Source organism: Filicampus tigris, chromosome 4, assembly GCF_054856515.1.
Source record: "Filicampus tigris isolate MCC_2025a chromosome 4, RoL_Ftig_1.0, whole genome shotgun sequence".
NCBI lineage: Eukaryota > Metazoa > Chordata > Actinopteri > Syngnathiformes > Syngnathidae > Filicampus > Filicampus tigris.
Window position 1 is genome coordinate 18,511,214 of NC_141220.1, and position 11,287 is coordinate 18,522,500.

General features: G+C 42.6%; 1 long non-coding RNA gene across 1 annotated transcript in view; it reads left to right on the top strand.

Moving 5' to 3' along the window:
• LOC147148773 (uncharacterized) overlaps positions 1-11,287 on the top strand; it is a 43,602-nt gene that overhangs the window by 17,520 nt on the left and 14,795 nt on the right. The gene's annotated exons all lie outside the window — the stretch shown is intronic.

An 11,287-nucleotide genomic window follows, 5' to 3' on the forward strand; every position in this document is an offset into this window, starting at 1 on the left:
TGGTTGTCGTTTGCAATGACGGATGACTTGCACTGAGACTGAAAATGACTGAAAATGGCTATGTGAGTGAATGTACTGAAAATGTTGGCATTTTAAGTGTCCCAAACAGGACAGTGAGGACGCCGCAAAACTCCTTTGAGAATGTTAGGAAAAAAAATTGCCTCCCAGCCCCAACCAAAGTTTCACTTATCAGTATGGAATTTCATGCGCATGTCCATCATGGCAAGACCCACTAAAATCTTTGGAAAATGTGGTGCGAGGGCTTGTTCATGGCTGCTTCAGTTCTACTTGAGTTCTTGTGTCAAAGCTACATGTTGTGCATCCAAAATCATCAATTCCAAACATGAGGCGCATCTGGAAATTGTTCACATTGCATTTTCCAAATTTTGTTATATTACAGCCTTCTTCCAAATTGGATTAAATAAATTATTTTCCTCAACATTCCACACACAGCACCACATAATTACGATGCGTAAAAGTCTTTTTTTTATTTAGCTTTTTGCAATTTATTACAAAAAAACAAAAAACACAAGTAATAATTATTCATGTAAACTGCCTAATGATTGTTCAGGCATGGGGAGAGCATGCAAACTCCTCACCGGTGCTAACAAGTCATCCACCATGCCGCCACGATAGCCACTTAGTAGAACAAAAAACATACACAAGTCAAAGACTCTCTGTAACTTCCCTAACAACCCAGGCTAAACTGAGCTCCTCGCATACAAAGGTTTTAGTGTGTCAGTTGAGATGTATCACCGTAACAATACTTTCTTGACAGCAATGACTACTTTTCTATTAGCCAATACTTTAGTGCCATCTTGTGGCATCTTAGGGTATTACAGAAAACGCACAAAAATACACTGTGTGTTCTTCAGAAAATAGCTGCAGAAAAAAAAACATTTATTCAATTTTAGAATAAGTTACGTGAAAAGGAAAAGCCACTATGTTGGATTTTCTTGAAACCTACAACGTTTCTTACAGGGATCTTTGAGCTAGTCTGGCCTTGATGACAGCAGCATGTGCTTCAGGACTAGGAGCTGATGAGTTCTGCAAAGTGTTTCCACAGGGTCATAAGGGGGCAAGGTGGGGGTCCAAGTGTGGCGACAGGCAGCCATGTGTCACTATCGGCGTGCTCTTCACTTTGAGGCTTGTGGTAAAGATCAGTGACACCGCGGCGTCTCCTCCAGCCTTTCCTGTGCTGTGCAAAGAAATTAGATCTTGTCTTCGCAGCTGGGGTCTTGAACACTATGGCTTTTCTCCAGCCCAAACTGTTTGTGTGATTACAGGCGGATCAATAACGCGGTGTCCCCGGCCAGCCCGCTCCGCTGGCGCAGCAAGCCACGCTGTAACATTGACAGGCCCCCACAGAGGCGACAGCTTCACTTACTGGAAAAATGCTCTCCATTAGCTTGGCCGCCCGGCTCTGCTTCTTGTCATTGTTATGCTAGCGAGGCTGTGACATTTGCGTTGGATGGGCGGCAAGTGCCTCCCTATTCATGCTTCTTGCAGCACTATTTGAATTTTCATCAACTTTGACAGACAGCGCCTGCAGAGTTATCACCAAGAGAATGGAATCTTCCCTGACCCGAAATGCCACAGCCGCCTGCCAGTGTCCCAAGGGGCGGCTGATAACAGCTGGAGGCGCTCGCGCAGCATATCCCCCCGGCCCCTCGCCCTTTAGCTGTTGTCTTTCGACTCTGGAGGTTAAATGGCGCGGCTTTTCTCATTTTTGAAGAGGCCGGCTGATTGGCCGCCTCCTCTCTCATATCCAGCAGCACTTCAGGCTCTTTCTATTGCTATGCTCTTAAACTCAAACACTCATATTGACCCGTCTTCCTCCTTTGCTCCCTCAGCCCCTCCCAGCGTTTCCTTGTTTCAAACTATATTGTCTGCCTGCTGCTATTGATTGCAGAAAATTGGGTCCAGGCAAGTGCTCCTTTGAGTCTGCTGCTATATTAAGCGATTTTTTTTTTTTTTTTCAGCAGCAGATGACAGCGCAGGGAAGGTTTTGTTTGTTTTTAATTGCTATCATCTAAGTGTTAATTGATTTGTCAACCAAATGTTCACAGGCTCTAAAAATACTGCCCTGTTACGCTCACGTATAATTGCTAGCATACCTGTGGGCCCTCAGCAGAAAGCAGCAACAATAGAATGACACTCAGACCCTTGCCAAGGCCCCCCAAAAAATAAATCATGTCAGAGAGAGCGGTAGAATAATCCACCAAATCTTAGTGATGATTGAATACTGTATGAGAGAAAAATGAAGCAAGAGACAACTGGGTAAACAGACTGGAGATGAGCTGTTTGTGAATTTGTTCAGCTATTAATAAAAGATGAGTAGGGACAAGCAGCAGAGTGATGGACATTTGAACAAGTTTTGTTTAATTTGAGGCTGTTGTACTCCACTCCTGTAGGTGGCAGTAATGTCCAGTACAATGTGGGCAGTAGGTTATCAACCAAATATTCATTTCAAAATGTATTAATCTGCCAATTTTTTTTTAAATTGATGAATTGGATGTGAAAAAAAAATAGTTTCCATCCCTTTATTTAAAAATGTATATTTTTCAAAATTAAAAGTACACAAAATGCACAAACATATTGATTGCGATTACAGGTTTGGTCCGTAATATTCGTCAGGAAAAGGGAAAAAATACAAATACAAGGTTTCTGTATGACGACAACTACATATTTTCACCGGTCCTAACAATCAAAGTTTTAAGGTTAGTTCACACTGTTCTCTGAATTGTTTTACATTTGCTGTATGTCCTTTATCTGTTTTTCATAAATAAACATAAAACAATAGTATTATATGTTGTGTAGTTTCGTTTTGTTGTGTAGTTCAAAGTTTAGTTGGACTCGCCAACGGACGCCCGTTTAAAATTAGAGGTGGACCAGCCTATAGACGGGTACTATTCCCTCCCCGGAAAATTTTTGGGAAAATGCCCAGCTCTGATAATTACAGGGGTGTTGTTTCTTAAAAGGTGTACAAAATATTAAATTATTGCTACTTTTGTTATGAAATAATTTTGGCTTCTGACACCCGAAGTAACAAAGTCAGTACTATTTCGATGGCCTGCTTGTATTAGACAATGTGTAAGTGTACTTGCAGTGATGAGGACAATAACATTTACAAAAAGTAGCTTTCTTAGCGAATTTCTCAACGACTTAGAGTTAAAGAAATTAACCATTAATTCGAAACATGTATTGTTGTTGCACTCCTAATAAACTGTTTTGAGTTTCGAATGTGGTCAAGTAACAAATTGAACTTTGTATCTCAAGGCACCACTGTATCTTGTAAAGGCATATTGCTTGGAAGACAGCTCTCGTTCCGGAGGGGTGGTGTTCCCGGTGCACCTAATTTTGAGGTGGATGAGTGTGCAATCGACGCATGCTTGCGGTCTTAGAGTGGATCCCCACTCACACTAAGTATGTGTTTTTGGCATTGATGAAGCTTGATTCTCCTGCTTGTGTCCGCGCTGAGTGTGTTTGTGCTGCACAGTCAGAAAGTCCGAGCGTGTCAGCAGTAGCGAGCCTGTTATTGCACATAGGGGCTGTTTTATGGAAGCCACCTCACCTAAATGCTTCATTCATCTACTCCCGTCTGCTGCGGCCTCCATTTCCTGCTCTGTCACATGCATGGTTAAGACCAGCTTGAAGCATTCATCAAGACGCCGCAACATGGCGGGCGGCAGTCGCTCGCATGCTCGCTTGCGTGGCGAGGTGAGGTTTAAAGACAGTGCAAAGACAGGCGGACATCCCTCACTTGTCAGTAAACACGCTCTGCGGACTTGATGGGATTACTTGGGGAGACGTAAACCAGCTAATTTGTTTTAGAGCCGTGTGGTCATCGGTTGTTTTCAATGGACGCAGCGTGCGTGTTTATTTTGGTCAAGTGAATCCCTGTTCCACTGTGGTGCCTCTCAACCGAGAGCTAATGTGCTAATGGCACAACCCTTATTAGAAGGCAATTATTATTAATTACCAGCGGCTGATAGCCATTAAAGCACATGCTTTTCCCCTTCTCCTGTGGCCAACTTGTGTGCCTTTTTGCATGTCCGTGCTGTCTGCCTGAGAGGACTGTCATCCACCTCCCACTTGCTGCGAGCCAAGCAGCAACGTTGTCATTATCAGTGCGCCCAAGGCCTGATAAATGTCGTTATTGCATCTCGTGGAGTCCTATAGGGAATAAGCAACGGGACGTTTAATTTCCCTTACAGCCTGGGAAATATTTCTTGCATCACCAAACCGGAGCACGGCAAACATCTATCGCCGCTGTGCAATTAATGACATAGATCATTTACATAGAACTCATTTTCATAATGCTCCTTTTATTATCGGAGGAAGAAATTAACCCAGGAATTTATTTACACGCCCACTGCAAATGGTAACAGTGTGCTAATTGGCTGTTAGATGATTAATAAGCTTATGGCACATGCTAATGAACGCACGCTCAGTGTTTCCGAGGTGCTCCGGCACCGCGCTTGTGTTTTGGCAGCTTAATTAGACAGATAATCATATCACTTGTTGCTTTGATTCAAGTAAATACAGTCAAATGTGAAAAAATAAAAAATAAAGTGGTTTGCATCGCCATGAGCTGTTGTGTTAACTCGATACTCTTTACGTGTTATAAACTGACACTAATTGCTTCAAGGCCTTCCGCTTCTCCGGCTAACAACGCAATTAAATTGTGACCCAGTGAACTTTTCACGTTTGACATCCACCAGAATCTGTTTGCTTCGCTGTGGATTTTGAATGATAAATAATAGTTTCATAATTACCATCCTTAACTACCTTTGAGTACAGGCGGAACCAATTAAAGCATGTGAAATTTGCGAGAAAAGCCTATAAGCTGTATAGCTTATGTGGGGCAGCATTAGCTCATCTGTAAGGACTTTGGGCCATGGAAATGGAGGGTCACAGGTCAAGTAGGCAAAATATGAAAATGGCAACAAGCTGTTGGAGAGATGCTCATCTGCTTTCTGTCCACAGTCGAGTTTCACTTGAGCAAGGGAACCAACTCCACCCCTTAGCTCAAAAAAGACTTTTTGTGTGGTGTGCAACACATTTATACAGCAGAGTCCAAGTTAAATTACACTTTGCAAGTCAACCCAAACATATTTTTTTCAAGAATATGTTCCCAGCAGGCCCACTAGTTGAAACAAGGCATTCTGATTAATATTGTGTTTGTGGAATATGAGTTAAGCAGCAAATTGCACCCGTTTTTAGCCATCTCAGGGGGCGGCCATTTTGTCACTTCTGTCGACTGAAAATGACATCACAGAAAAGTGGGGTTGAAACATTTTTGAGTCCTGTAGAGAGTACAGGCTGTACTCAAAATAATGTTTGCTTCATTTTTCTACTGAGTCATATTATTGTCTTTGAAAAACATACAGTATACATATATGTGATTTTCCACTAATTACATAGCGTTACATACACCATGCTTGTGACTTGTTGAGGGATGAGGCCGTGCACTTTGGTGGTTTAACATTCATTATTCATCTTCACGTTACATCTTAAAACACTTGAGTCCCGCTTCAGCCCTCTAGCGGGAGTCCTGAAGTGTAGACTAAACACTTTGTCATGACAAAGCATTGCAGGGCAGACTGGGGTGAATCTCGGGATGTTAAAACTGAAAAAAGTAGAAGCCCTGCCCTGGAAAAAAAAAGATAGACATGGATGGGAAATATGACGATAGAGCATTTGAAAACATATAATATTGTATTTTCTAATATCTCCTTTTTTAGGTGCCAAAATGAGTTTGTGTGAATACAACCCGAATGTTACTGTCAATGTCAAAACTTAATGGCTCCACACTAACTCGCTCACTAATAGAATATACATATATAAATTAAAAATAAAGCTACTGACTGACCAATGACGTGAGGTTTCCACACCCAAATTGCAGCCTTGGCGATCTGAAAATTGCATTCTACTACATTGCTATGTCGATTTTAATACAATTAACTGTAATTCTTCAGCCCTAACATGCATGTTAAGCTACATGAAATACATAAGGATCGTAAATACAGAGTTGCCATTTTACTAAAAATATGCGGTTCGTTTATCGTCGACCGCCTACGCCGGGGTACCTTTTCGCCGTCCGTATATCCACCTTTTTGTCCGGCCTGAAAAAACAGTAATCGCCTATAGGTATGATTTTAAACGGGCTTCCGTTAGCGTTTCCGACTACCAACTTGGACAAACTACCACACGTGTCCGCAGGCGGAATGACCAGCTCTGCGTAAATATGTCTGGTGGAGTGTCTACCTATCATGTATTTGTGGTTACAGGATGTCATTAATTACTTTGTATTTAAAACTCAAGAGTCCGTCTGCCAGCAGACACAAAGCTATGGGAAAAAAAATTACATCATCCTTGCTCCATCTTTTGAGGGTGGTGGCGGGGTTGCGGGGTTGCGGTGAGAAAGACACTGTTGAATGGCCCGATGTTTCCTGTAAACATAAAGAAACACTTTGTAGATAATTACTGCAGTTTGTAACTTTTCTTACATAAGGAGCAATTTGGGGCAGCTCGTTCTTACAGGGAGTTTACTTGCTGTTTTTGTTTTCCATCTGCTGCGTATAGAACAAAAGACAGTGCTTGTCTGTGATGCTGGATCCTCTGGGAGAGCTGGCGATGAATATTTGATGTAAAGCCTGCGCTTTATTGCCCACACACTTCTGAGCAGGAGTCCTCATTGATCTGGTGTTATAATCACAGGCTAAAACAAACCCCCCACTTCCCCGCCACCCCAAACAATTCCCTGATTAAAGCTCTGTTTGTACGCTCACTTCATGAGCAAGCCAGATCCACACACAGACGTTTTGAGGAAAGCACCCGAAGGAGCAAAGGCTGTAAGCGTGCGTGTGCGTGTGTGTTTGGAGGGGTGGCAAACATGACTCCCACGGGCCGTTGTCAACACCAAGTGTGTGGTTCTGTTGCAGCTCATTAGCGATCAAACTTGGCCTGAATGTAACATGACGCGCTTAGGAACCAACCCACAGAGATGAGAAGCTCTCTGCGTATGTTCTCTATCTTGAATGGCTCCGTCATTATAGCTCAAGCTATCACAGATTCAACAACCACTGGTGACACTTGTTGGTTAAAAAACCTCGGACTGGTTTGCTGGAGATCCAAATTTTCTTCATTATGCTATTTTGTTGTAAGTACAGTGGAACCTCTAAGGTCCAACAAAAGCCGAGATTCACCCCATAATCTTTTTCTTCTACTCAAAAGCTGTGCTGATCTCAAATCCAAAGCGATGCAACGCCGCCATCTACAGGGATCGCTTAGTCATTGGACACAAAAGATGATACGATTTTCAATAAGTTAGGGGTGAAACGACGATTCGATTTGAAAGTGGAACGATTCGGTTTGACCCAGTGAGATTACGATTCGATTTGTTATGGTATGGCTCCGTTTGAGAGGGTATGATGCAATTACCTTTTTGTTATCATTTTACACACATTTGAATGAAGTTGTCACTACTGTAAATGGGCCAATTCCTTCTAAGATATATCTCTCCAATAAAAGACAATTCGACACCTATCTTGATACATTTCAAAGTGGAACGATTCGATTGCATCGATGCCCTCGCATTTTTCCGGTTCAAACCGTTTGCTGTTCCACCCCTAGTAAACGCAGTAAACGTTTGTTTTACGTTTGACAAATATAAACATCCACAGAAGTGAATGATTAATTGTACAATCAGAGCTGGGCATTCCGCTTATGTGACGGACCGGTTCGCCTATGACGGACGTCCATTTTGTAGGCGATAAACATAACCGGGAAACTTTAAAAAATTGACAAACTAAGCAGAGAAGGAGGGGCAGGTCGCAGTTGGTAGACGGAAACGCAAACGGAAGCCCGTTTAAAATAATAGGCGGACCGGCCTATAGGCGATTACTATTTGGTCCAGCCGGACAAAAAGGCAGATAGGACAGCCGAAGGGTACCCCGGCTGCAGACAGAAGGCGATAAACGAACCGGGAAATTTTAGTGAAATGCCCAGCTTTGTGTGTAATGATAACATTTAGGATCTATTGATATTTCAAAGTCCATTCTTACAACAACGCAACTCAAATTCACATGACATAAGTCCTCATTTTGTAAAATTAAAATGTTATTTATTTTTTTTTTTTCGTCTGACTGCATATACTTTTCTCTAAAGATTCTCTATTGATTGCCCAACGTTAAAAACAACAGATATTGTCTGATCAAAACCAAATATGTGCAATTCAACCCGTCCGCCTTTGGTAATAAGGAACAAATATCCAAAGATTTTTCACACGTTCAGAGTTAATTGCAAATCGCTCCTGAGGTCTCGGTGTGCTGATGTCTCCATTTCAAATTTCAAAGTTTTGTGCGATGCAAGAGATAGATTTTCATAGAAAACTACAACTGAATCGTATAACCTGAGTTGCGTTTGATTCTAGAGTTTCTATCCACTATATTCAATTCTTTCACAGCACAGAAGTACAGATCTAAGTATTTCCATTTCATATTTCAGTCGGCCATGTTTTTCTGCTTTCTCTGATATTATGCAACGCGACCACCACTCAAAAGTTCACCGCATGGCATTTCAATTCATTCCGCAGTCAGTCGAGCACCCAAACTGGCAGCCGATGTCATTTTAATGAGTTTTCGGCCTTCCGTCCAGCCTCCATTTGTGAGCCGAGTTTCATCTTAACAGCGACAAAGACGAGCAAGTCCCGAAGTTAATTCTCAATCTCTTCAAGCGTGCCAATTATAAATGTATCCGCCGGAGCGCCGGCTTCGTCCTCGCACCTCTCCAACCTTTATTATCCGTTCAAGTGAGCGAGATTGCTCCGCTCTCGCCTCGTCTGCTGCTGTGCTCACAACCAAACGCGTGAGATTACTCGTGTGTGCATGAGAACTGTTTGGACTAATATCAACTCCTGGGCTGCACTGTGCATGCTAATCATACGGCGATGTTCTTCCATTGAAGTGAGCTCACACTCTCATCGAAAGTTTTTGCAGTCAACCTCCCTTTCCTTGCTATGGTCCTTTTTTCAAACACCTGCAACAGGTGAATATGTGTAATATTGAGAGATACACAACTGTTCTAGTTTTACCGCTCCCACATGCTTTAAAGCGGAAGTTGACGCAAACATATTTTTTTCAAGAATATGTCCTATGCATGCCCACTAGTTGAAACAGGGCATTCTGATAAATATTGCGTTTGTGGAATAAGTGTTATCCACTCGTTTTCTAGCCATCTCTGGGGACGGCCTTTTTGTCCAATGTTGACTGGAAATGACATCACAACTGCTCACAACGACCAATCACGGCTCAGATTCAGAAAACAGGTCAGCCGTGATTGGTCGTTGTGAGCAGTTGTGATGTCATTTTCAGTCGACAGAAGACAAAATGGCCGCCCCCAGAGAGGGCTAAAAACGAATGCATTTTGCTGCTTAACTTATATTCCGCAAAATTAATCAGAATGCCGTGTTTCAACTCGTGGGCCTGCTGGGAACACATTCTGGAAAAAAATACAACTTCCGCTTTAAGCTCATCAATTTTTCATTTTTTTAAAAGTTTATTTCCACATTGTATCGAAAAACAAAATATTGTTTACATTGTGAAAAATGGACTCCCCCTGAAGCTTAAAGCTTCTAAACAGGGGTCCATGATGTATCCAAAATGTTAATGCTTCCTGGCAAGTTGTGGCACAATGTAGTACTACACTAAACACACTAACCTCGAAATTTGTATTTGCCTGTATACTATAAAAATACATCATAACCGATGTCTTAAAAATCTGTAATCTAGAACCTCAATGCAATCTAGCAAGGGAATATCATATGCCATTGATGTTCCTGTCGTTGACTTCCTCACCAGAAAGTGTTCTGAGCATGACATTTGTCTGTCACCTATGGACGACAGCTGACGCCTCATCTATGTTTTCTCATATCAGATTAAATGTGCTGGCTACACGCATGTAACCACTGATAACCTGCTCGAGCGTTATGATTATTATGGCAGCAAGGACAGAAAGATGGAGAGAGTGAGTAATTGAATTAGCCCCCAGTGGCTAATTGGATCAATTTGGAAGGCGGACACTGTCAAGGATACGCGTAATCATGTATGCAGCGGCAATCTTTTTATTGCTCAGACATGTCTTGTAAAAGACAAGGTGTGATAGGGAGGTTAATGTAATTACTGTCCAATTCTCTCACTCGGTGTGCACAATATTGCTAATTAATCGAAGATCTCTGGACTATAATGAAGCATGACAAGCCAGGTAATTGTGATTATGCTATTTGGGTCGCGTTTGAATATTCTGCCAATTCCTCGCATGCTGCAATTAACTCTCTTCTTCCTCCCACTCCTCTCGCTTCAAAGCATTCCGTGTACGGAAAAGTGGAATATTTTCCCCTCACCTGTGAGGCTTTTTGCTTTTCAGCCCAATAAAGGTGTCATTCACATTCCACGCGAGACAAGCTCGGCGAGGTGTAAAGCCGTGTAATGAAAGAGCGAACAGAGCATTCATATTCATTATGATCGGGCCTGCAGGAGGAGGATGTGTGCGACACAGCTGCCGTGCATGCTTTATGGGCGCACTTAATAGCGAGCTGACAGCCGGGCCATCCACCAAATAAAAGCCGCAGTAGTCGTCAGACCGCTATTGATTCTCCCCTGTGTCCTATTGATCGCCGACGTTTTCATGTGGCACGGAGCCGCTAATCTGCTGTGTATCACAGAGACGCCCACGGTGCAGCCCATTGACTCCACTATCAATAGCCTCAAAGCTGGATATCATTAAATCCTCATCACTTTGTTTCCCCTCCGGCCGCACATCGGCGAGCACGGCGCAACCTCTCAATAAGCAGCGCGCTCCGGCTTGTTTATGGGTCTGACATACACTGCTTCTTTTTAATAGGTTCGCCCGGCATCGCAATTGCTATTGACCGTCGCGGCCTCAGAGTGGCGTTGGACGCACTTTTATCACATGAGAATGTACGCTTTCATACATTCTGTATTAGAGAAATGTCATGGCGCCGGCGGCGTAAAAAAGGTGAGGGGGGAAAAGGGTGGGAGCTTGAAATATCTCAATGTTAACTAAGAAAGAAGACAATTTGCAATTGTAGTATTTGAGCAAGAAACATGAAGTTGACGCACATGATTAGCTTGCGCTGGCCAAATAAAATGATGAGTTGAGTTTAATGTCTGTATAACATCGCGACTCAGAAGCTAACTGTGAGCATGTCAGTGGCCTGTTTTGATAGTTTGTTAGCATTTAGCTAAGTAGACTTTTCCTGAGG